At 38.2% G+C, this 26,559-nt stretch overlaps 1 long non-coding RNA gene across 1 annotated transcript in view; it reads left to right on the top strand.

Annotated features, from left to right (window-relative positions):
- The window catches only part of LOC138753531 (uncharacterized), an 85,472-nt gene extending 59,155 nt beyond the window's left edge, over window positions 1-26,317 (top strand). The window contains exon 3 of the long non-coding RNA XR_011351226.1: window positions 25,876-26,317. This is a non-coding gene — a long non-coding RNA (uncharacterized lncRNA). The remainder of the gene's footprint in view (window positions 1-25,875) is intronic.
- The last annotated feature ends 242 nt before the right edge of the window (window positions 26,318-26,559 follow it).

Here is a 26,559-nt window from a genome sequence, read left to right as displayed (position 1 = left end):
GTATGGAGAAAGATGAATTTAAAATAGAAAGATTATCCATATTATTCAGCTCAATATGATATCTACTCTTAAATTGACTTTTTTTAATGTCGACTCAATTACTGCATAACATAGTGTCAATTGATTATAAATCTAGGATTTTGTCTGACCATTCTTTAGTCTTGCTGACGCACGTGGGAACAGATAGGATAGATCCTTCTTATTGTTGGAGATTTCATTCTTCATTGTTGAAAAATTAGGAATTTTGTAAATTTATTACTGACCAAATTCAACTGTTTTTTGATATAAATAGAGATTTGGTGAGTAGTAAGTTTATATTGTGGGATGCGTTTAAAGCATTTTTAAGGGGACAGATTATTAGTTTTACGGTTAAATTGAAAAAGCTGAAATAGATAAGTTGGAACAAGAGATTAGTGCTTTGGAAAAAGAGTGACAGAAGAAAAAATGAATAAAGAGAAGAAAGCTAAATTGGATTCTTTGAAATTGAAATACAATATGTTACAAACTTATAGGAATGAACGGTTACTACAAAGATCTAATCAGAGATATTATGAGTTAGGGGATAAAACACATGAAGTATTGGCATGGCAATTGAAATCTAAGCAAATGTGTAGAATGATAAAAAGCAGTTAAGAAGAATTCAGAAGTGTCTCATAAACCACAAGACATTAATAAAAGGTTTAAGGAGTTCTATAAAAAATGATACACTTCTGAAGTAAGACAAGATGAGAATAAAATAGTGGAATTTTTAAGAGGATTGCAGTTACCAATGTTGAATGATTAGACTAGGGATCAGTTGGAGAAGCCAATTGCTTTGAGAGAAATTAAGTCGGTTTTGAATTCAATACTGAATGGTAAATCTCCAGGAAAAGATGGATATACTGTGGAATTTTATAAATAGTTTCAATATTTAGTTCTTCCAGTATTTGAGGAAGTTTTTCAACAAGTTTTGGATACACAATCAGTTCCAGAATCATTTTCACAAGCAATTATTACAGTGGTCCTTAAAAAAGATAAAGACCCTTTAAATCCTAGCTCTTATAGACCAATTTCGTTATTGAATATTGACTATAAGATTCTGACTAAGATCTTGGCAAATAGACTGGTGCAGTATTTGCCAAAGTTGATTCATATTGAACAGTCTGGTTTTATTAAGGGGAAATACTCTGTGGAGAATATGGTTAAATTAATTAGTTTAATAAATGTTTCTTGGGAAGAATCCAACTTACCAGTGGTCTTATCTCTAGATGCTGAAAAAGCTTTTGATAGAGTAGAATTTTTTTTTTTAATTTAAAGTATTGGAGAAATTTTGGTTTGGATCAAGGTTTATAAGTTGGATTAAGACAACATATAAACAACCTAAAGCTAGCGTCGTGACCAATAGAGTTTTATCTGAATCTTTTAATTTGGAGAGATCTACCAGACAGGGGTGCCCTTTATCACCTGCATTGTTTGCATTGGTGATTGAACCTTTAGCAGAATTAATAAAGCAGGAAAGGAATATAAAGCGGATTAAATCAGGATTGACAGAATATAAGATTAGTTTATTTACAGATGATGTACTAGTATATTTGATTGACCCAAAAGAATCTTAGAAGGTTTTACAGGAAGAACTGTTACAATATGGGGAGTTTTCTGGCTATAAAGTGAATTGGAATAAGAACGAACTTATGTCACTGTCGGAGGCTGATTACTTTGCCTGTAAGGGAGGGATAGGTTTCAAATGGTCAAATCATATTAGGTATTTGGGTATTAAAGTGAATAAATATATAAATAAATTATCTGATTTGAACTATCTACTATTAATGTCTGTAATAAAAGAAGATTTGAATAAATGGAAAGATTTACCGTTAACTTTGATAGGGTGAATTGTATAAAAACAAATATATTTCCTAGACTTCAGTATTTTTTTTTCAAAATGTTCCTTGTAATGTACCAAAAAGATTATTTAAAGATTTAAATGTGATGGTTAGGAAATTTTTATGGAAGGGAAAACTGGAAAGCGTATCTATGCACAAATTAACTTGGAAATATGAGTTGGATGGTTTGCAACTTTCACATTTTAAAAATTATTATAATGCCGCTCAATTGAAAATTATAAATAGAATGTTTTATTTAGATAGTCCTGTGACCTAGTTAGATATAGAATTGAAGAGAATTGGAGAGGACAGAAGAGATTATTTTATTTATAACTGGAATAGTAAAACTATTAGCGGTTATAAATCTCCTATTTTATTTCATTTGATGAGAATTTGGGAAGAGGTCAGTAAAACTATTGGGATTCAAGGTGAATTGTCTAGATATACACCTTTGTTTAGGAATAAAGGTTTACCCTTTACGATTGACAATAACCTTCTTAAAATTTGGAATCAGAAAGGAATTAGAATGATAAATGACTGCTTTGAGTTGGGTTGTTTTTTTTAGTTGAGTTGTTTTTTATCATTTGAAAGGCTGAAGGGAAAAATATCAAATCCCTAATCACATGCATTTTTGCTATTATAAACTTAAATCAACGTTGTATGATTATTTTGGGAGATATTTGTATATACCTAAGGAATCAAAATTTGAATTGTTGATCCAGGATGGAGAGAAGTGTTTTATTTCTGAAATGTATAAATTGTTGCAGCAGAAAATGCCTAAGATTGAGCTACATAAATCGAAACTTAAATGGGAGAAGGACTTGGGAGTTCAATTTGAAAATGATCGTTGGAGGAATATTAATAAAGATACTATGACAAAGTTAGTAAATGTTAGGTATGGATTGGTGACTTAAAATTTTATACACCAATTATACTTGACCCCAGAACATTTGAAAAGATACAAGCTGAATGCTGTGTTTTCAGTGTAATGAGCAAAAAGGTACATTTTTGCACTCAGTAAATTAAGAGATTGTTTTCAAAACATTTTAAAAATAAAATTTTCTTTAGATCCAAATATCGTTTTAATTGGAGATGTTAGTGAAATGGGCTTGATATATAAATTAGATAAATTTCAAATGGCATTTTTGTGATTAGCTATTGCAGTGACAAGGAAATGTATAGCTATTTCATGGAAGGATCAAATGGAGCTCAATTTACAAATATGGCATTCGGAAATGAGGTCATGCATACCAATGGAAAAGATAACATAATTAAAGGATAAATATTATGTATTTAAAAGGATTTGGAGCCCATATTTGGATCATTTTAATTTGAAAACTTTAGACTGGTCTTGAGTGCCACTGGATCTCCTTATCATACAGTAAATGAATGATTTTGGGTATTCTCCTCATTTATTTCTTCTCTTTAGTTCATCTTTTCTTTATTGGGGGTAGGGGGTTTAGAGTTAGGATAGAGGGAAGGGGTAGTTTTAGGGTGGGAGTGATGATCGGGATTTTTTAAGGACTTTCTGTAGTTCTTAGTTTATTTTTCTGTAATCATGTTCAATTTTGACAAATTGTTAATATTTCAGTTCTGTAACTGTGGTTTTACTTTTTTTTCTGATAAATAAAATATTTTAAAAAAGATAATGGAACAGATTCTGAAACCAGTCCTCGACCCACATTCATCCAACGCATCCAACAGCTTCAAACTCTGGCTGCACTGCTTCAAAATGTTCCTGTAAGCCTCCGCTACTATCATTCAATCAGAGAATGACAGACTGCAAGTACTGTGTTCCTGGGTCAGACTCCTGGTATATTCGATGATCAGGGCCACCGAGTTGTACCCAGAGGTGATGGAAATACTGAAAAGCCAGTACCTGAGGAAGATAAACAAGGTTTGGCCCACGACTTAGTCCAAGTTTTTAATTTTGGCCCTCTGTGAATTTGAATTTGACACCCCTGCTCTATGTGTTCTTTGTTGTGTACTGCCACTAAAATAACCCCACATGACCGTATCATTTCTTTCACAAGAATGCCACGACGGGCATTCTAAATGGATGAAGAGACCGTGACCTGTTCTCCAGAAGCACTGCAGACCCCACAAAGCAGACCAGCTGGTGGATCAAGTGGAGTTGAGGCACTCAAACCCTCAGTATACCTTCGTCACATTCCCGATGGAAGAGAAGACTCGGTGGCCACCAGGGATCTTGCACCGGCCACATGTGTGAACAACGCGGAGGAAACACAGATGTCTATGGATCAACAAGGAGCACAGCAACAGTTGTCCATCGAGTCACCCCAGAGGACTATACCACCCACCCCGGAAATCAGGACCCTGGGTACGCCCGCCCCACAAAATATCACCACCCTAGATTTGATGGCAGGACCTAATCCCATACAAGAGGATCCCCAGCCCACTCGGCTACATGGCCAACCAATACTTCCCACTCCCACAGCTCCACCAAGAAAGGTTGAAAAGCAGACCGCTCTTCCCCACCCTTATACCATGACCGAGGAGGTCCAGAAGGCAATGGAAGCCATGAAAAATTTTGGACTTACGAACTTACAAACAAGGGAAGGAGGATGGGGGGGTGGGGAATAACAATATTTTAAGGGGGAGTGAATGTGGTGATATGTAATTACACCACTAGGTCACCAGGGGTCAATGCGGTGTCTTTGTATATAAAGCAGTCCAGAGCTACAGTCTAGCCTTCCAGGTTCGACTTGCAGAGAGACAAGACCTCTTAGTGTACATATTAGTTTATTAAAGCTGTCTTATACTCGTACTGCTGGTGTGGTTATTGTCAGTACATTATCTGCCTTTGTTTGCTGCTGTTCCTTCCTTTTGTGTTAAACATCAGGGTTTGTAGAGGGAAGCAAGAGTAATTGTTTTGCACTTAATTAATGTTATTTTCAGCTAACCCTTCTTCACAACTACAACTACATGACCTGAAAGATTTTGCTTCCTGAATGCAACATTATCATCTTCCAAAATGCAACATTATCATCTTCCCATGAACTTCTCATGTAACTGCATTTCCACAGTTGCTGCGAGATTTTCAACATAATTGTGCTCCTTGTTGATCCGTAAACATCTGTGTTTCCTCCGCGTTGTTCACACATCCGGCCGGTGCAAGATCCCTGGTGGCCACCGAGTCTTCTCTTCCATCTGGGAATGCGATGAAGGCATACCGAGGGTTTGAGTGCCTCAACTCCACTGATCATCGTGCTTCTTATAATCCACCAGCAATAATGTTGCCTTCCTTGCAGATTACTGTGGCTGGGTCTTTGGACCATGTCACCAATTTTATCTTTAGGATGGATGGGGAGTGGGGGATCGCTTTCTCAGCTTTGTTCAACATAATTGTTTTACCTTGCCTTCACTATCCTACCTTTTAACAAGAACCGTTGTGCTGCTTATCAACATTTAATAGGATGTATTGTTATTTGCATAATCATCCATGTATTAAAACAGCATTTGCTATTTTGATGAAAGATTGCCTCTTTCAAAGGAAAGCAGGGAAAATGTGTCATAATTTTTTTTTAAATGCATTCTTTGTTCAGTCCAGATTCGATCACCACATGGTGATCTTTTAGATCACCTGATTTTTGCGGGGAATGGAAAGATGTGTTCCATTCGAAAATGCTGTATGTCAGAGCTGTCGGCTTATTCTGCCTGAGATTCCCTGCTCCATGCAGGCCAGCTTGATGATTTGCCTCTGCAAAGATATTGTTAATGAGCAATGTTGGAACAATGAAACAGTTGTTTTTTTACAGTTCAGATCATGCCCTGGGCTCTCCATGAACCTTAAAATGTAACATAAGAGGTGATATATATACACACTCCTACCCCCATCCTGCATGGCAGATAATCATGTTTCAAATCCAATAATATGAGCTGTAGCAGCACTGCACCCGTTCTAGAGAAAATGCAGTATCACTGAATTGGAATTATAGCATTTAGCGCAGAGCCCTTGAAAATGTGGGGCCTGTAGCAAATACTACTTCTGTTACTAAGTTAATCTGGCACTGTGAAGATGTCTGGAAATTGATCCACAACTTCCTTTATGCTGTCTGTGCATTGGCACTGTTAATGCAGTATACCTTTTTGATTAGGCCTAAGTTTTCACCAAGCTGTGAGTCATGTCCATCTGGGACTACTGCAAACATGAGGTGGTGCTCTTTACCCTTTACTCTCACCTTGAGACTACATGCAGCTTTTCTATCAATGTGCTGTCCATTGAGCGGAACAGAATTTGGATGGATGTATGGCTTTATATTTATTGCCCAGATATTGCGCTGTCAGATCAAATTGGCCTTTGCTCCATGTCCAGCTTGAAATGAATATCTGTTCTATTTGAATAGCAACGTCCACTTGTCCTGTTCAATTCTGTTCACGTTTGGCTGTTCAGTATCTGTTGGTTTGAAAAATTCCTGTGCTACCATGACCATGAAAAATGTATCACTGAGGGCAGTTTCTTCTATAGTGTACACACTTTCACTTCTATTTTGTTTCACTTTGGAAAAACATTGCTTTGCATAATGATGTCGTCCTTTGCACTTTTACAGACTACTCCATAGGCTGGGCATTGTTTTGGTACATGTTGAATGCCACATCGTTTACAATTGAATATCTCTCCATCTTTTTTGTTGTTTTCTATGTCTCGCATTCTGTTTATTTGTGTGTCCAGACACTGTGGCTATGGCTGTACCTTAATTTTCACCAGCCCTTGCTCTCTCACTGAACATTTTAGCATGATTCAGAGCTAATTTACTGACGTGGGATATCTTCACAGCTCCAGCTGTACCAGCTCTGTCTCTCATAGCAACCTCTCTCTCACTTTTTTGTCAATAATTCCCAACACAATTTGATCATGGATCATTGAATCTTGTAGCGATCCAAAATTGCATGTTCTTGCTTTCAATTTCAAGTCCATTTTTTAAAAAAAAGTATCAAAGCCCTCTCCCTGCAGCTGCTTATGTGAGTGAAACACGTAACTTTCGAATGTTTCATTTTACTTTGGTGAGCAGTGTTCATCAAACATCTCAATAACCTTATCGATCTTGCCCTGGTCTTCCGTCTTGGCAAAAACAAGCGTGCTGAAAACCTCTAGTGCTTGAGATTCCACCATGGTAAGTAGCAGCGCAATCTTCTGTGCATCCAGTTTTCTAATCGTGTCCAATGGCTTGCAGATATAACATGAATCGTTTATTGAACAATTGCCACTCATGGTCAATGTTCCCAGTCCAATTCACAATGTCAGTAGACTTTACATTTTGCATGTCCCCTGAGGATACCGACTCCTGGTACCATGTGCACGACCTCTTGGGACATCCATTTTGCATCTAACCAGGTGGTTTTCACATTCTTCTTTGGCTTGGCTTCGCGGACGAAGATTTATGGAGGGGGTAAATGTCCACGTCAGCTGCAGGCTCGTTTGTGGCTGACAAGTCTGATGCGGGACAGGCAGACACGGTTGCAGCGGTTGCAGGGGAAAATTTGTTGGTTGGGGTTGCGTGTTGGGTTTTTCCTCCTTTGCCTTTTGTCTTCTTCAAAGGAGGTTGCTGCCTTCCGAACTGTGAGGCGCCAAGATGCATGGTTTGAGGCGATATCAGCCCACTGGCGGTGGTCAATGTGGCAGGCACCAAGAGATTTCTTTAGGTAGTCCTTGTACCTCTTCTTTGGTGCATCTCTGACACGATGGCCAGTGGAGAGCTCGCCATATAACACGATCTTGGGAAGGCGATGGTCCTCCATTCTGGAGACGTGACCTACCCAGCGCAGTTGGATCTTCAGCAGCGTGGATTCGATGCTGTCGGTCTCTGCCATCTCGAGTACTTCGATGTTAGGGATGAAGTCGCTCCAATGAATGTTGAGGATGGAGCGGAGACAACGCTGGTGGAAGCGTTCTAGGAGCCGTAGGTGATGCCGGTAGAGGACCCATGATTCGGAGCCGAACAGGAGTGTGGGTATGACAATGGCTCTGTATACACTTATCTTTGTGAGGTTTTTCAGTTGGTTGTTTTTCCAGACTCTTTTGTGTAGTCTTCCAAAGGCACTATTTGCCTTGGCGAGTCTATTGTCTATCTCGTTGTCGATCCTTGCATCTGATGAAATGGTGCAGCCGAGATAGGTAAACTGGTTGACCGTTTTGAGTTTTGTGTGCCCGATGGAGATGTGGGGGGGGGGGCTGGTAGTCATGGTGGGGAGCTGGCTGATGGAGGACCTCCATTTTCTTCAGGCTGACTTTCAGGCCAAACATTTTGGCAGTTTCCTCAAAACAGGACGTCAAGCGCTGAAGAGCTGGCTCTGAATGGGCAACTAAAGCGGCATCGTCTGCAAAGAGTAGTTCACGGACAAGTTGCTCTTGTGTCTTGGTGTGAGCTTGCAGGCGCCTCAGATTGAAGAGACTGCCATTCGTGCGGTACCGGATGTAAACAGCGTCTTCATTGTTGAGGTCTTTTGTGGCTTGGTTCAGCATCATGCTGAAGAAGATTGAAAAGAGGGTTGGTGCTTTAAATATTCCCGATGCCATAGGTGCTCTGTGATTAGTAAGGGATTGCTTAAGGTGGTATGTGAGTGGAAAGAAAAAGTTTGAAAACCACTGTTTTAATCATACCTAATTGATTCGTTATGTGCACAGTTTTATAACTCCAAAGGAAATGGGCCAATGACAATTTTTCTCAAGCAAAATATTTCAGTAACATTTGGGTCTAGAGCAGTGATCTTCCCATCCCATTCACATACCATCATAATCAATCCCTTACTAATCACAGAGCACCGATGGCATAGGGATTACTTAATGTGGAATGTGAGTGGAAAGAAAAAGGTTGAGAAACCACTGATCTAACCCAAGGTGGAACATTCACCTCTGATCCCCTCTAGTGGTCAGGAGGATCACCAACTCCTAATCACCACTCACCCTGCACAGACCTTTCTGCTGCTCCCATTGGGGATGAGATACAGGAGTACCAGAGCCAGCGTTACCAGGCTGAGAAACAGTGAGCAGTGAGAATGCTGAATGATCAAAACAACTGCTCACAGTAACTATCCGAGACACTCATAATTCATGAAATAATATTTATGTATTTATTTGTATAAATGAAATACTTATCCTGTTTATATATTTTTGTTTGTATGCATGTTATGCCTGGTTGTGTGTCTGTGTGCTTTGCACCAAGGACCGGAGAATGCTGTTTAGTCAGGTTGCACTTGTACAATCAGATGACAACAAACTTGACTTGACAACTTGAATTGACATTAAGTTCATCAGCCTGTGGCACTCTAGCTGGTTCTTGCAACATAATGCATGAACATTAAACATGCACACATCTTAATAACATTTATTTGAATATATTACATATGTTCATAATAATGTCATCTGGATTATATTTGGTGCTTCATTTTCCTTTTGTTATAACTGATCTGAGTGCTCCTTATTTCAATAATTATTAACTGTCCTGTTTTATAATTAGCAAATGCTGCTAATAACAGTCTAGTATTTTAGCATTTCCCACCCCATTGTAAAACAATAATTCTGGCGCAGAGAAACAGAAATTGGCAATTGCTATTAACCTAATTATCATTCGAAGAATAAGCATCATTGATGTTAAATGCAGTAAGGGCATCTTACTGTGATTACAAAGGTGGATATCGTAATTACTTACTTGAAAGGAAAAGAATCAGCATTTATACTTCTATTATCCCAGAACATTCCATTCCACATCCAATTAAGTGTTTTTTTTGTGGTGTCATATCTGTTACAATGCAGGGGCATAAAGTGACAACAACGTCCAGGAATCCTGATTGCCCTGCTCTTTTTCAGATCTCCCAAGAGATTGTTAATATCTTTGAGAGAGAAGTGAGGGCAGCAGAGGTGCCAAACTAGATTAGTCAGCCAAATCATTGTGCTGATGTACAAATACCCATCCTCTGACAGATCTTGTAAATGGTAAAAATAATAATGTTTAAATAATTATTTTTATTGTAGATTTTTTTTAAATTATGTATGTTGGAATCTCTTTCTCTGTGTAAACCTTGCTTTCCATTTACATGATGTTTGCAAATCTTTGACCTCAATGTACTTTGAAAACATCAACGTCAAAATTAAAATCCTGGAAAAAATGGATAAACCTAGTGTTTTTAAAATAAAAGATAAATGGGAGGAGGAAATTACAGCTTTGTATATCGGAATAAGATTGGGTAAAGAAAGAGTGACGATGCTGTAACAAGTTTAATTAATGTGAGATATAATTTAGTTAGAGTTTTTTACATCAGTTATATTTGACTCCAGAAAAATTAAAAAGATACGGTTTTAGAGATTCAGATTTATGTTTTCTTTGTGGAATTCAAAAAGAGACTTTTCTACATTCAATCTTGTCTTGTAAAAAGGTGTTGTTTATGGCTGAAACTTAGAGAATTTTTAAATTGTTTGCATAATATTCATTTATTAATTGATCCTTTAGTTTTTTTTATTGGGATTTACGAAGGGTTTTTTTAAGAGGGATTAAAATTGGTTAAATATCAAATTGCATTCATTCGCTTGGCTCAGGCGTGGCAAGAAAATGTGTAGCGGTAACATGGAAGGACAAAGTAGAAATAAATATTCAGAGATGGCACAATGAATTGAAAACATGTTTTCTTTAGAAAAAGTAACATTTAATTTGTATAATAATTAAAATTTTTTACTAAAATGTGGGAACCATATTTAAAATGTATGGGTCTGAGTATATACTAATTATTTTTTTATATATGTATTAATTAGGCATTCACTTTTTTATGTAAAAAGGCTCCATTATTATGAAGAAATAGGGGTAGTTTGGGGAGTTTTTCTTTTGTAGTGGGGGGAGGGATAGAGTAATAATTTAGTGTATGTTATTTTACTAACAATATATTATTATGGGTTTTTTAATATATCTTTGTATTTTATATATTATAAACAAAGTTTAAAAAATAATTAAATTCCCAAACTTTGCCCTGTTACTCTGTTGAGGAATGAATCTACTTGCCTCGTGGCAAGCTCTGCTCAAAATGTAATGGATCCCTATCCTGTTTAACAAATGTTCATGTTGCTGTAGGCCACTAACTTGAAAACATGCCAGAGTGAAATACAGGATGAAACCTTCATTTCCAGCCCCTTGTCCTAACTTTGTACTTTTGCTGAAGTTTATAAAAAAACAAAAGTACCTTTCTGGCACTTACTACGGGACCCCACCACCAGACACATCTTTCCTTCTCCTCCCCTCTCAGCCTTAAGTAGGGACCACTCCCTCCGTGACTCCTTGTGCATTCTTCCCTCCCCCCCCCCCACCCCGGCACCTTCCACTGTGATAGTAGGAGATCAGTTCGCCCAGCACCTCCTCTCCTTCCGCAACAAAAGTGACCTCCCCATAGCAGACTATTTCAATAATGACTCACACGCTCAAGCTCACATGTCTGTCCATGGCCTTTCACACTACCCCAGCCAGACTGGAGGAACAGAACCTCATTTTTTGTCTGGGCACCCTCCAACTCCAGGGCATGAACATTGAGTTCACTGCATTCCACTAATCAGCTTGCTTTCCCCCCTCCCCTACCTTTAAATAGTTATTCCAGTTCTCGCTTTCTTTCCCTCTCCACCTATCCTAGACTCCTCCGCCCCTTCCTGCAGTCGTCTACCTCTCATTTCCCACCCTCACCACCCCCCTCCCCCCTTTTGTTCAGACATCTCTCATGTTCCCCACACCTTGATGAAGAGCTCCAGCCTAAAATGATGTATTTTCACCTTTGCTATATAAAGGCACTGTTTGACTTGCTGAGTTTCTCCAGCATTTGTGTGTTTTTTTCACTTAACCACAGTGTCAATAGAATCCTTTGTTTTACCTCTTGGTACATATTCAAATCACTTTAGTTTCCTCCACCTATATGAGATCTCTTAATCTCAACCAAATTCTGATGAAACTTTTAAATTTATATATATATTTTTTTTAAATTTAGACATACAGCACAGTAACAGGCCTTCTTGACCCATGTGTCCTTGCCGCCTAATTTACACCCCATTAACCTACACCCCTGGTAAGTTTTTGAATGGTGGGAGGAAACCAGAGCCCTTGGAAAAAACCCATGCAGACATGGGGAGAAGGTACAAACTCCTTACAGACAGCGTGGGATTTTGAATCACAGTCCGTCCCCAATCGTTGGCAGTAACCATTACACCAACTGAGCTGCCCGAATTTTTTCTCTTTATTTTCATAAAGAAAATATTAAAAATATGTATAAATATGTGAAACATAATGAGAAGAAAGATTTAATCAGAAAGAAAGGATTCAAAGCTGCCTTTGTGGTTGAAGATTAAACAGGCAATAGTTCTTCTTTAAAACAGAATGTAATGAGGCCTTATTCAGTTCAACAGTCACAAGATTATAGAGAGAAACCTAGAGATTCACATTCTGTGCAACAAAAAAAATCCTATGCAACTTTGCTTTAAATACAAATGCTGGAGGATCTCAATGGGTTTTGCAGTGTCTAGGGAACCAAAATGATATATATTTTATAAATGGCCAGTCCCTCATCTTGAAACTACCATCCCTCCTTTGAGACACTCCCATAACTATGCCAATATTGCATCCAATTTGCTATTCTCTCTTAGATCAGATGAGGTTTAACTCTAGTACTTTTGTGTACGAAGCTGTTTGGGTGAGTATGCCAACTCAATAAATTCTCAAAAATAAATAAATAGGTTACAATCATTTGGATTAATTAATTCCCCTCTCTGTCCTCCACATCTATTATACATACAGCCGACACTCCCCCTCCATTCACATAAAGGACATATACGGCACTGTAAATTAAATTTTTTATTTAACTTCTGTGGTGCTGCCCGTGGTTGCGTCGCTGCATTGGTAACCTTGTACTGCTGTCATAAATCTCGTTGTATAACTTGTACAATGACAATAAAAAGCTATTTGATTTGATTTGATTTGAAATTAAAAAATCAACCTTATCACTAAACAACCAGCACTTGAAAATAGGATGCTATGTAAATTCAATGACAAATCATTGGTATTTCAGAATAAGGTTTATTGTCATGAACATGTGTCATGAAATTTGTTGTTTTGGGGCAGTAGTATTGTACATTACAGGTGCAAAAATCTCTATAAATGAACAATCTAAAAAATAAATAATTGATGCAAAAGTAGAGAAAAAAAGAGGTTGCGTCTTTGGTTCATTGTCCATTCAGAAATCTGATGGGAGAGGGGAAGAAGCTGTTTTGTAATGTTGGATGTTCGTCTTCAGTCTCCTTTACCTCTTTCCTGATGGTAGCAGAGAGAAGAGGGCATGTCCTGGGTTGTGAGGGTCCTTGATGATAGAGGCTGCTTTCTTGAGACACTGCCTCTTAAAGATGCCCTTAAAGGAGTGAAGACTAATGCCCATGTTTACTAGTCGAGTTTACAACCCTCTGTCACCTTTTCCTTTCCTGTGCATTGCACCTCCATAGCAGAACATGATGTAACCAGTTAGAAACCTGTCCACTGTACACCTGTAGAAATTTGCAAGAGATTTTGGTGACATATAAAATCTCCTCAAACTCCTAACAAAATATAGCTGTTGGTGAGCCTTCTCTATGAAGGCCCCAGGATAGATCTTCAGAGATGTTTCTACCCAGGAATTAGAAGTTATTTACCCTCTCCACTGCTGACTCCTCGATGAGGGCCAGTTTGTGTTCTTCTGTTTTCCCCATCCTGAAGTCCACAATCAATTCCTTAGTTCTACTGACATTGAGTACAAGGTTGTTGTTGTGACACCATTTAGCTAACTGATCTATCTCACTCTTGCATGCTTCCTCAATGCCGTCTGTGATTCAGCTGACAACCATGGTCTCATCGACAAATTTGTATATGGCATATGAATTGTGCTTAGCAACACAGTCATGAGTGTAGAGAGAGTAGAGCAGTGGGCTAAGCACACATCTTTGAAGTACATCTGTGTTGATTCTTGGAGGATATGAAATAGCATATTTCACATTTCTAGATTTTCACTTTCCTCTGACCTCAATCATCTTCCATTCTCGAAACAGAGGAAATATAATCAACAAGTAATCGCCACCTTCTCCCAACCAACACCAACATTTTTCATTTATCCTTGTTTTCAATTCTATCACAGTCATTTTTTGTTCTTCACACCACTCAGCTCTCACCGAAATTCAAGAGATGTATTTTCTCTGTTACCCATTCCGCAAAACGAAGCTTCAGTTTTCAATGTGGAATCCTTTGATTTGAAAAACTAATTTTTTTAACATCAGGTGAAAAATGGTGACCAACACAGGTGAGCACTGAATAGTTAAATTGGGAGGCAGCGAAGGCATGAATAATTTGAGAAGCACAGAAACGATGAAGAGATGTTTATTATGAGCCCAGAGGATCCCAAAACCTAGCAGCAATAGATATCCACCAAGACAAATGGTTACTTAAACAAAAGTTACTTTTAATTATCTTTAAACATGAAAACAGAATCACACTTTAACTTATTACTATTAACTTAACTTAACCCCCTTCTAATTCTAAGAGCAGGTGTGTGTAATGAGTGTGTAAGTTCAGAAAAGTTCTTTGGTTCACAGTCCAATCTCACTTCTCATTCCTCCAAACTCACTGGTTTCAGGCAATCCTTATACTGTGCACAGAATTTAACATTTATAAAGTTCACCAGGCTTTGGTGTTGAAAGGTAAATGGTTACCACTCAGGAAGGTTCTTGTTGGTTTTCAGAGAGAGATTTATTGTTCCAGGACATCCACAACTGATTCCTTTTTAATCAGCCACTCCAGTGTCTTGCTGATGAAACTTTCCCCCTTCAAGGTTCTCCAGATGATAACCTCTTTCTTTCAGGTCACCGCAGAGTGTTTTTTTTTGTTTCCCTTATTCCAAGTGAAACATTAGACAGCCAGTCCTCTCCTCTTGCATGAACTACAAGCTTTGACCAGGCTGTCTCCAGACAATCTGCAGCTCCAACAAGATTTTTCATCTGTTGCCTTTTGTAAACAACAATCCATTGGTGAAGTCTCCTGAGTACTCTCCAAAGCTCTTGCAAAAGCTGTGGAGCTGCTATGTCTAGCATTAGCAAAGCTCCAATATTTCAAATAAGATCTGTTTTAAATTGTTTGTATGTGACCTACTCTAACAAACCTTTCCCAATTTACTCCCAAAAACTTATCTATATACTCTGTCACATGTGTCCTTGCAATTTCAGTACAAAAACTGTGGCTGATGTGCTAGAGATCTGTGCTGTTGAAATATGCCAACTTTCAGGTGAAACACTAATCTGAGGGACTTCCGACACCAGTGGCACTATTTAAAAGAAAAGTCGGGATGTTATATTCAAAGAGCTTTTGTCCCTTAATCGGCATTATTGAAAATCAGATTGGCTGGTAAATATTATGTTGCTATTTGCTGTCATCTCCAAATTCACTACTAATACCTTACCCTGCAACTGTGAAGTCAAGTTAAAATTTATTGTCACACATACCAAGATTTACTGAAAGAGGCTGCTTAGTGAGCAGACCAATGGACATCTTCAAGTAGTAAGACAATACAAAAGCTAGAGTGAGAAATCAGATGGTACAAGCAAAAGCCACATCATTTTACAATGCTGGTTTGATTCAGGCATCTGATAACAGGAGGAAAAAACATGTCCTTGATGATGATATGTAATCTCATACTCATTAATCTTCCTGATGGGAGAGGGCTGAAGACCGTGTAGCCAGGTTGGGATGAGTCTTTTAAAATGCTAGCTGCTTTTCCAAGGCAGTGACTGCTATTCCCATCCATAACTCAATAAAAGTATCTGGGGTTGACTTGGTGCTATAAAAAGTTCTATATAAATGAAATATTTAATTTTCTTGAACAATGGTGTTGAACTACAGAAGAATGTTTTAGGAAAGGCATATGTGTTAAGGAATGTCTTAAAGAAAATGTAGCAAAGGCAGAAGAATGTTAAAACTGAGATGACAGACATTTTAGAACTAAGATTACTCATGGCTGAAAATACAGGTGTAAAAGGTATGTCAATTAGAATCAATGAAAATAAAGAGTCCAACACAGGACAAAAGCACTAGAGGTGGTTACAGTAATTTTGACTATTATTAATTGACTAGAGTTTCACCTTAAAAACATAATGCCAAATAAACAAACACAGAGACCTGAGCCTCCACAATCCTTCTGCAATTGGATCCTTGACTTCCTAACCTGCTGACCATACTCAGTGAAGATTAGTGACAACACTTCCTACATGATTACTGTCAACAACAGTCCCCTACCATACACACATGACTGAGTGGCCAATCACTGCCTGAACTCCATCTATAAGTTTGCAAATTTCATTACCATTGAAGCCCAGATCTCAAACAATGATGAGTCGAAATGTAGAAAGGAGATAAACGGACTAGTGATTGATGCCAGAAAAATAACCTGTCATTCAAGGTCATTAGGACTAATGATCTGGTCTTAGACTTCCAGTAGAGGGATGGAGCTCACTCCCCTTTCTGAATCAACAGTGCTGAGGTGAAGATAGTTGATAGTTTTATGTTCTTAGGGGTAAAAATCCCTGGTGACCTGTGCTGGTGCAGACCTGTCAATACAATAGCCAAGAAAGCACACCAGCACCTCGACTCTTTTGAAGCCTGAGGAAATCTGGCACCTCACCTCACTATAAGTCCTCAACAATCTCTCAAGATGTGCCATCAAAAATATTTTGTCAGGCTGCATTAGGAATTCCTGGTACAGGAATTGCTCCACCTAAGAAACTTCAGAAATTTGTGAACATAACTCAGACCAGCACACAAACTCCCTACTTGTCTTGGAAAAGCTGCCAACGTATGAAAAGACTCATCCCGCCAGAACCACACTTTCTTTAACCTTTTCGGTCTGGATGAAAATTCATGAGTACCAGATCACACACCACCAAATTCTTTGGCAGTTTCTTTCCCACTGTTATCAGACCTCTGAATTAACCTTACTCCAGTAAAATAACATTGCCTTTTCTCGTTTCTGATTGATCTCTCTCTTTAACGCTACACTTGGTGCTGTGTTTTTACTGTTGTACCATGTATGGTTGACTAGCCGAACTGCTCAAATATGAAGGTTCTCATGGAACCTCTGTACATGTGACATTAAATTCGAGCTCGATTTTCTCCAGATCATTTACCATCTTACATGCTCCTTCAAAATTTAGGATCATCCCATCACTTTACCAAGTACAATAGTGTAACGGATGGTGTTAATATTAATATTTAAAGTTTAGTTGTAAAATATATATTTCTTAGTAAAGTTAGTTTGTGGGCTGGATTCAGGTTCATACAGAGACACACAGTTGCACTCAGAGAGAGAAGCCATTTTCAGAGTCAAAGCATCTGGGAGAAACAGAGCTATAAAGCTGAAGTGGTTTTTTTAATTGAAACTCAGCAACAATGAGTGTTGGCTTAAAAGCATTCATATGTACACGTAGCATTCTGCTGGCATTTGTTTAAATAAGCAGGACACTTAATTCAATGGTCTGCAGATAGGCTGGAGTCCATGGGCTCATAATTCATACTTTTGAAGTGACTCTTAGTGGATGGAGATACTTTTACCATATACATGTTGTTACGGGTTATATTAGTGTGGTTATGGATTAATATGTCTTTAAAATAGATAGATTGTGGTGGTTTAGTGTAGATCACTTCACAATCAGAGTAATACTTCACAAAAGACATCTCATTTAAAACACAAGAGTTTTGCTGAAGCTGGACGTTGACATGGCAAGCTGGCAGGCTTGTTGAAAGACTCTATTTTGAAGATGGGTTGTGAGTTCTGAGTTCAGCCTGTTCAAAACCCTTGTAGTTCTTACAAAAGAAAATGGCTGGCTAGAATGTTTCTCCTGAAATAAGGGAAACAAGAGGAACTCTGTGGTGACCTGGAAGTAAAGGTTATCATTTGGAAAACTCATGATGGGGCAAGTTTCTTCAGCAAGACAATGAAGTGACTGATTGGAGGAAATCAGTTTGTGTGTGTTCAAATATCTCTCTGAAACCAACAAGAACCTTCCTGGGTGGTAACCATTTAATTTTAAGCATCAGAGCCTGGTGAAGATTCATAAATGTTAAATTCTGTGCACAGTATAAGTATTGCCTGATACTGGTGAACTTGGAGAAGTGAGAAGTGAGATTGGGCTGTAAAACAAAGAACTTTCCTGAATTTGTACATGTTACGTACATGTGCACTTAGAATTAGAGGTGGGTTAAGTTAAGTTAATAGTAGTAAGTTAAAGTTTGATCCTGTTTTTATGTTTAAAGAAAATTAAAAGCAACTTTTGTTTAAGTAATCATTTGTCTTGGTGAATTTCTATTGCTGCAGGATTTTGGGGTCCTCTGGGCTTGCAGCAAGGTGAATATAGATGCGAATTATCTGGCATGATTCATGTTTTTGGAGAAATGATGCCACATGTCATGTGATATGAATTTTTAGAGAAAGATTATTGGGACCAGAGGCATTTTGGGCAGAAGGAAATTGACCATTCAGTGGAAGACAGGATTGAAGATACAGTAACCAGAAAAGGTATTGTTACATGTGACTCCTGGTCAAAGGAAAACACAGAACAAGTAGCCTTTGAATGAGGAATACCACTCTGACTGTCTCTTAAGATAAAGAGTGTAGTTCAACTGCATCCTTTTCCATATGGACACCTCATTTAACCCTTGTCTGGGTTTGTGAAATCATCGTGGAAGAAACAGCAACTTGGCTGTCTCTTTGAAAAGAAGGCAGATTTATTGTGTGGAATACAGATTCCAACATCTCCATGCAAGAGAGAGAAAATCATTCGTAGAAAGAAACATTGCTCTGAAAACAACCCAACAAAGGAAAACTAGGAGTCTTTAAGAGGTCTGATGACTTGATATTTCAAAATAGTTCATTATTGGTTTGAGCAACAATTTAAAGAAATCTGATGCCTCACACCTCCTCCATAATTGTTTTTGAACAACAGTACAGACTTGGAGTTTCAACACAAAAGCTTTATGAGACTGAACTTTAAAATCATCTCTTCAGAATCAAGCTTAAAATGTTATGGTTTGGATTGTAACACACACACACACACATACTTGCACATAGTGCAGTTAAATTTAGAGTTAAGTTTAAAGTTAAGTAAGAAGTTTTATGTTATTAATAATTAATATAAAAATTGTTTTAAAAAACATTGTCTTGGTTATTACCACTGGTGTTGATTTAGTTCATAACAATACTTCGTGAGAATACCAACAATATTTTACCATTTGGATTTGGTTGATAGGGACCTGTTACTGCTCAAACATCTGTAATTCTGAATCTACCTTCTTCAGTTTGGGTGAAATATTCTTGGAGAATATTGTCAAGGCCTTGAGCAATGTAATGGAATAATGAGGGAACAAAAACAAGCTCTCCCTTTGATCCTGAGGAAAATCTTTGACAGTTTGTCAAAGATGTTAAGCCCCTTCAGTGCTTCCTAATCCTCTTGATAAACAAAACACTTAAAAATTGTGAAAAGTAAAATCAATTTATATATATATATATATATATATACAAACACACACAATCAAACATAAAATATGGAGTAGATGTAGGCTATTCATCCCTCAAGCTTATTCTGCCATTCAATGGATGATCAGATTGTAACCATAACTCGATGTTCTGTCTATCCCCAATAATTTTTTTACGCACTTACTCATCAAAAATCTTTTAACTTGACCTATAAAGATTCAAAGGCTATTTCCACCATACTTTGGGGAAGACAGTTCTAAAGGTCTACAGTCCTCTGAAAAAAAAATGTTGTTTCACTTTTGTTTTAAATTAATGCCAACCTAAATTAAATCAGTTCTAGATTCTCCCACAAAGGGAAACATTCTCTCCACGTCCAGTTCATTAAAATCCGTCAAGATCTCATACATTTGTGAAAAGTTTCCTCTCTCCCTTCATGTTGCCACTCGATTTGTCCATATCCCTTTGTAGTCTCTTCACTTCCTCTTCATAACTTGCCTTGCTATCTCTTTATAACATCAGCAAATTTAGCAATGCATATGGTGCAATAACCCAAGTAAATTATGTAAATTGTAAAAGGTTGATGTCCTAATACTCACCTGTGTGATGCAAAACTCATGCCACCCTAAAAATGGCCCATGCATGCCAATTTTATGTTTTCTGTATGCCAACCACATCACCAGGAAGATTTGGAACAGAATGGAGAAAATACAAATTTAAGTTCAAAACTGTATGGTTTGATTATACTCAAAAAAGCTGTATTGTGGACATTTTAACAAGCACCCACTGCCTGCATAAGGATATTTAACTTCATCTGGATATATCTGATTAGCAGCTAAATTTTACATAAAACCAACTAATAAATAGATGTTCATGTCAGAAATTAATGATAGGCAGAATTCATTTGCAATTATATAGCACATTTCACACCCTCAGGGTACCACCAAGCAATTTATAGCCAGAGGAACGGAAATGTGTTCATTGCTGCAATTCTAGAATACAGCATTCATATAACTACATTATATTTTAAAAAAACAAGATTGTTTAAAATGAGATGGAAGAGATAATATATTAAAAAATCCATCCCTCACCCAAGTAAGACAAATTTATCTGCCTGATGTCAACACAAGATTAATTTATTAATTTCAGATCCTACACTGCTTTGCAATTTATGCACATACAATTAGTGCTTTGTCTCTACTCAACAATTTGCCATTTTTATGTAATAATTTTCTGCCCCCTTGATTCCATTTATGCCACAAAATAACATCCCTCCACATGGTAATTTTGTACAGCTTACATGTCCAGAGTATACATCATCCAATGAAGTTCTGGAATCTATGGCTTTCAACAAAAAGTGGAGCTCCCAAGTCCATGAATAATTGTTTTGAGGACTGTCATTCAGGTTTTACATTTCAATAATAAAGAGGTCGCTGTTCATCATATTGATTTGAGCATAGGCAGCTTTAATATTATAACAGGCAATATTTCAAACAAGAAAAAAAACATTGGTCCCAAGAACTATCTTGACAAATTACAAAATATCTTCTTTCCAATAACTAACTGTTCCTTTCCTAGTAACAACATAAGAACGTAAGAAATAGGGGCAGGAGTAAACTCATTAAGCTTGTTCCACCTTTCAATGAGATCATGACTGATGATGACAGACTTATCTCTACCTAACTGCCTTTAACCCATATCCTTAATTCTCCTAAGAATCCATCTCATTCTTTTTTTTAAAACCTGCAATAGTTTTATGCTCCATCAGCTTACCTTTTTCTTCATTGATCATTTTTTTGCTAAATTGGCCAGTTAACCTCTTTTGCTGCAATTAACATTAAACGGTGACCTCTTGTCTTCAAACACCATGATCAATAGAAAGCTTTTAACAAAGAATATGACTGCACAGTACAGGCCCTTCGCCCAATGATGTTGTGCCTACCTATGTAAACTTGTATCACAATAATATAATTCTTCTCCACCTCACACCCACAACCTTTTTTCTTACATCTATGTGCCTATCTAAGAGTCTTTAAAATATCCCTAATTGTTTCAACCTCCACCACCACCCCCAGCAATTCATTCCAGGCACCTGACCTTTGACATTTCCCCTAAAGTTTCCTCCATTCACCTCAAATGGACGTCCTCTGGTATTTGCTATTGTTGCTTCAGGAAAAAAAAAAGATGCTTTTGTTAAACTAAACATTCCATACCTGTTAAAATCGTAAAGATCTTTATCAAAACCCTCCTCATCCCGCTCCAGAAATTAATTTCTAGGTGCTGCTTCCTGAAGGTGGCACAGTGGTGGAGCTGGTAGAATCTTCTGCTTCACTGCATCAGAGATCTGCATTCAGTCTTAACCTCAGGACAATCTGTGTGTGGAGTTTGAACATGTTTCCCTGTGCATTACCTCCAGGTACTTCAGTTTCCTCCCACATCTGAAAGATGTGCAGGCTGACGATAAACAATATACACTGTTATTTATTATATGACCGACCATTTTGCTACTTCAACCAATTAATTACCTTCTATGTCTCCATGATGAAATGTCTTAGAAATAATATTTCTCATTGAATTGGCCTATTCTGATCCCTGTCAATTAGCATTAATCCAAATTAGGGACAACTACATGTGCAGAAACCTCAGATAATATCCATGTAATTTCTAATCAATAGTCATTAAACTGCTAGGGACTCATCTATTTATCAACTTCTTTCTGACAGTTATCAATACAATACCCTTTATTACCTACATTGTGGTTAGATATTAATCAGATATCAGATTTATTGTCAGAGTGCATACATGACATCATATTCAACCCTGAGATTCATTTTCCTTCAGGCAAGGCAGAATCACCACTTATTGGTAGAGCAAAAAAAACTCAGCGCACACATGTAAACAAATAGAGAAATGTAAACAAACTGGCTGTGCAATACAGAGAAGAACAAAAATCAATAAAGTGCAAAAGTGAGATTAAGATTTCAAAAATAGAAAAGTCCCTGATTGAGTTTGTTGTTGAATCTGATGGTGGAGGGGTAGCAGCTATTCCTGAACCTGGTGATGCGAGTCTTGTGGCATCCATACCTCTTTCCTGATGGCAGCAGCGAGATCAGAGCATGTGCTGCATGGTGTGGATCCTTAATGATTGCTACTACTCTCTGAAGGCATTTTTCCCTGTAGATATTTTCAATGATGTGGAGGGTTTTACTTGTGATGTCCTGAATTGTGTCCACTACCTTTTGCAGGACTTCATGCTCAGGGTGTCCCCATACTAGAACCATGATGCAGCCAGTCAGCACACTTTCTACCACACATCTATAGAAATTGCCAGGGTCTCCAATGTCATACCAAATCCCCACACTCCAGAGGAAGTAGAGGTGCTGATATGCTTTCTTTACGATGCCATGAGTGTGTTGGGTCCTGGAAAGATCCTCCGAGATAGTGACACCCAAGAACTTAAATTTACTCACCCTCTCCACATCTGATTCCCCCAATGATCATTGCATCGTACACCTAACGTTTTCTCTTCCTGAAATCAGCAATCAGGTCTTTGGTTTTGGTGACTCTGAGTGTCAGGTTGTTGTTTGCGCACTATTCAGCCAAGTTTTCAACCTCCCTCCTGTATGCTGACTCACTACCCAGTTTTTAAACAACTCACTACCATTTGTGGATTGTGTCTTTGTCGTACATATCACACACTCATAGATGTAACATGTATAGTCATAGATGTAATCAGATTTATTGTCAGAGTACATACAACCCTGAGATTCTTTTTCCTGTAGGTGCAGCAGAATTACTAGTAATTGGTAGTTTAAAAAAAACTGTACACAGCGTATACATGTAAACAAATAAAGAACTTAAAATAAACAATGAATGTAAAAAAAAACTGACTCCAATACAGAGAGAATAAAAAAGAAAATCAATACAGTGCACAAGTAAGAGTCCTTAAGTAAGTCTCTGATAGAGTATGTTATTGAGGAGTCTGATGGTGGAAGGGTAGCAGCTGTTCCTGAACCTGGTGGTGCGAGCCTTATGGCATCTATATCTCTTTCCTGGTGGCAGCACCAAGAACAGAGCATGTGCTGGGTAATACATCATATAACAACTTGAACACACAATGTGATTTAGCAGATTATTAAATAATTCTTGGAATATTTATTGGCTAAATTTTAATTAGTTGATCTTTCTTCTCTTCTTCTTTGGCTTGGCTTCGCGGACGAAGATTTATGGAGGGGGGTAAATGTCCACGTCAGCTGCAGGCTCGTTTGTGGCTGACAAGTCCGATGCGGGACAGGCAGACACGGTGATCTACAACCTTTTGAAAATACTTCAATTGCTTGGTAAACTAGTTCATTATCATTTCACTGTGCATATACAACCTGACAAAGCAGCATTTCTCTAGAAATCAGTGCACAACGTACACACACGATACACAGGACACAATAATCACAGTATACATAAAATTTAACTTAAAATGAATATGAAGGTATATCAATATTTTGGGATAATTTACTTGGTTACAGGATACTGCTCACCAATACTACAACTTTTGAATACATTTTAACTCTGTCCAATGCAGAATATCTATTTTACATGAACAAAGTTTCATAGCATTTGAATTTGCAAAACGAGTCTTAAAAGAAACAAGAAAATTTATTAAAATACACTTTGGCTTACTAAAGGCTAATTTTTGAATTTCTGCTTCCAATACATGCAGCTCCTAATACTATAAATTCTGAAACAAACTACATTTTGCTACAGTTTTGAAAAAAAATCTAAAAATCATTGTAATGAGTGAATGGCAAATGGATTCATTCTATTCCTGAATGTTCTCAGGGAAGAGAGGTTTCAGTACACTGTGATGCATCTTGTCCAAGTCCTACACCAGGGGTAGATGATCAACAAACCTTCCTTCTACCCTATTATATCTTTTCTTTGGCTTGGCTTCGCGGACGGAGATTTATGGAGGGGGTAAAAAAGTCCACGTCAGCTGCAGGCTCGTTTGTGGCTGACCAGTCCGATGCGGGACAGGCAGACACGATTGCAGCGGTTGCAAGGGAAAATTGGTTGGTTGGGGTTGGGTGTTGGGTTCTTCCTCCTTTGCCTTTTGTCAGTGAGGTGGGCTCTGCGGTCTTCTTCAAAGGAGGCTGCTGCCTGCCAAACTGTGAGGCGCCAAGATGCACGGTTTGAGGCGTTATCAGCCCACTGGCGGTGGTCAATGTGGCAGGCACCAAGAGATTTCTTTAGGCAGTCCTTGTACCTTTTCTTTGGTGCACCTCTGTCACGGTGGCCAGTGGAGAGCTCGCCATATAATACGATCTTGGGAAGGCGATGGTCCTCCATTCTGGAGACGTGACCCATCCAGCGCAGCTGGATCTTCAGCAGCGTGGACTCGATGCTGTCGACCTCTGCCATCTCGAGTACCTCGACGTTAGGGGTGTGAGCGCTCCAATGGATGTTGAGGATGGAGCGGAGACAACGCTGGTGGAAGCGTTCTAGGAGCCGTAGGTGGTGCCGGTAGAGGACCCATGATTCGGAGCCGAACAGGAGTGTGGGTATGACAACGGCTCTGTATACGCTTATCTTTGTGAGGTATTTCATTTGGTTGTTTTTCCAGACTCTTTTGTGTAGTCTTCCAAAGGCGCTATTTGCCTTGGCGAGTCTGTTGTCTATCTCATTGTCGATCCTTGCATCTGATGAAATGGTGCAGCCGAGATAGGTAAACTGGTTGACCGTTTTGAGTTTTGTGTGCCCGATGGAGATGTGGGGGGGCTGGTAGTCATGGTGGGGAGCTGGCTGATGGAGGACCTCAGTTTTCTTCAGGCTGACTTCCAGGCCAAACATTTTGGCAGTTTCCGCAAAGCAGGATGTCAAGCGCTGAAGAGCTGGCTCTGAATGGGAATTATATACTGCCCAGGATAAACAATTTTAAATGTTATCATCCAGAAAAGTGAACAATCCAATGGGAATGCTAAGTGAAAATGGATGGCAAACATGAAAATAAGATAGAAAATGCTTGATATATTCAGATTTAACAGCATCACTTTGAAGAGGTAACTTTTTTTACGAATAAAATGGAATGGGTGGACTTCTGGAAAACATTTGAAAAAGGAGTTGCAGAAAATAAAAGCTGGTTGTTAAGAAGATAACATTGGCGTGGATTGATGGAGTAGAGTGGACAGATTAACTTGATAAAAGGAAATAGAAGAGGCCTAAATGTATAATTCTGCCTGGCAAGTTGTAACAAATGGTGGCCCATAGCAGTTGCAACTTATTACAATTTATACAAATGACAGATGAAATTGATTATATAAGTGCTAATGAATGTACAGCTCAGTTTCCAGATGATGCAGAGAGAGCTAGGAAAATGTCATGAGGGGATATCAGGGGGTACAAAGGGATATAGATAGGTTAAATGTGTGGGCATCTCATGTTGCTTAATTGAGATCATATCTCATTTCCCCATTGTCAACTATTTCCTCTTGTCATTCAACAGAATTTCCAAAACTTGATCATCACCATCAAATCAACTAGAAATGCCTGGACCAGCCTTTTGCTGTCAAAGCCTTCTTGAGTAATACACACACTCCAAAATTTTCCAGAACTTTTCCACAATCTTCAAGTTCAATACTTTCCAGATGATTGCAAGAGTACAACAGATGAGAAACTCAACACTACCCAGGACAAAGCAGTCTGCTTTTTATTTATTCATATTTCAGATCCAGGGTGTTGCTGGCTCCACAAATTGAATAAGATGCTTCTGCACTGAGTTGGTAACACTGCATCATTAAAACGGTCTAGTTGGTGAAGCAATTTCTATGAAGTTCAAAGATAAATTTTGCGTACACATGGTCACAGGATAACTGGATGACAATGGGTCTGACCGCATTTTTCTGTGCTTTGTCCCAAAATTTTTGGAAATAAAAAACAAACACCAACATTCTCAATGATTTTTTAAAATTTATTCTTCAGCTTATGAAATACTAGAGGCTCCAGACCTTATGATACTTTACTCTTCACAACATCAAAGCAAAGAGTAAAGAAAGTCGTTTCTGATTAGAATGCCTGTACGCTACACTCTACGAGTCATTTAGACCATTATGAGGTTGTGCTGTGACATTTGCGTTGCTATGAAATTGAAACCACTTTGTAGGAATTCCACCTTAAAGGTCTCTGAAGT

Source organism: Narcine bancroftii, chromosome 1 (assembly GCF_036971445.1).
Source record: "Narcine bancroftii isolate sNarBan1 chromosome 1, sNarBan1.hap1, whole genome shotgun sequence".
In the NCBI taxonomy this organism is placed as follows: Eukaryota; Metazoa; Chordata; class Chondrichthyes; order Torpediniformes; family Narcinidae; genus Narcine; species Narcine bancroftii.
This window is presented reverse-complemented; position numbering and strand designations above follow the sequence as displayed.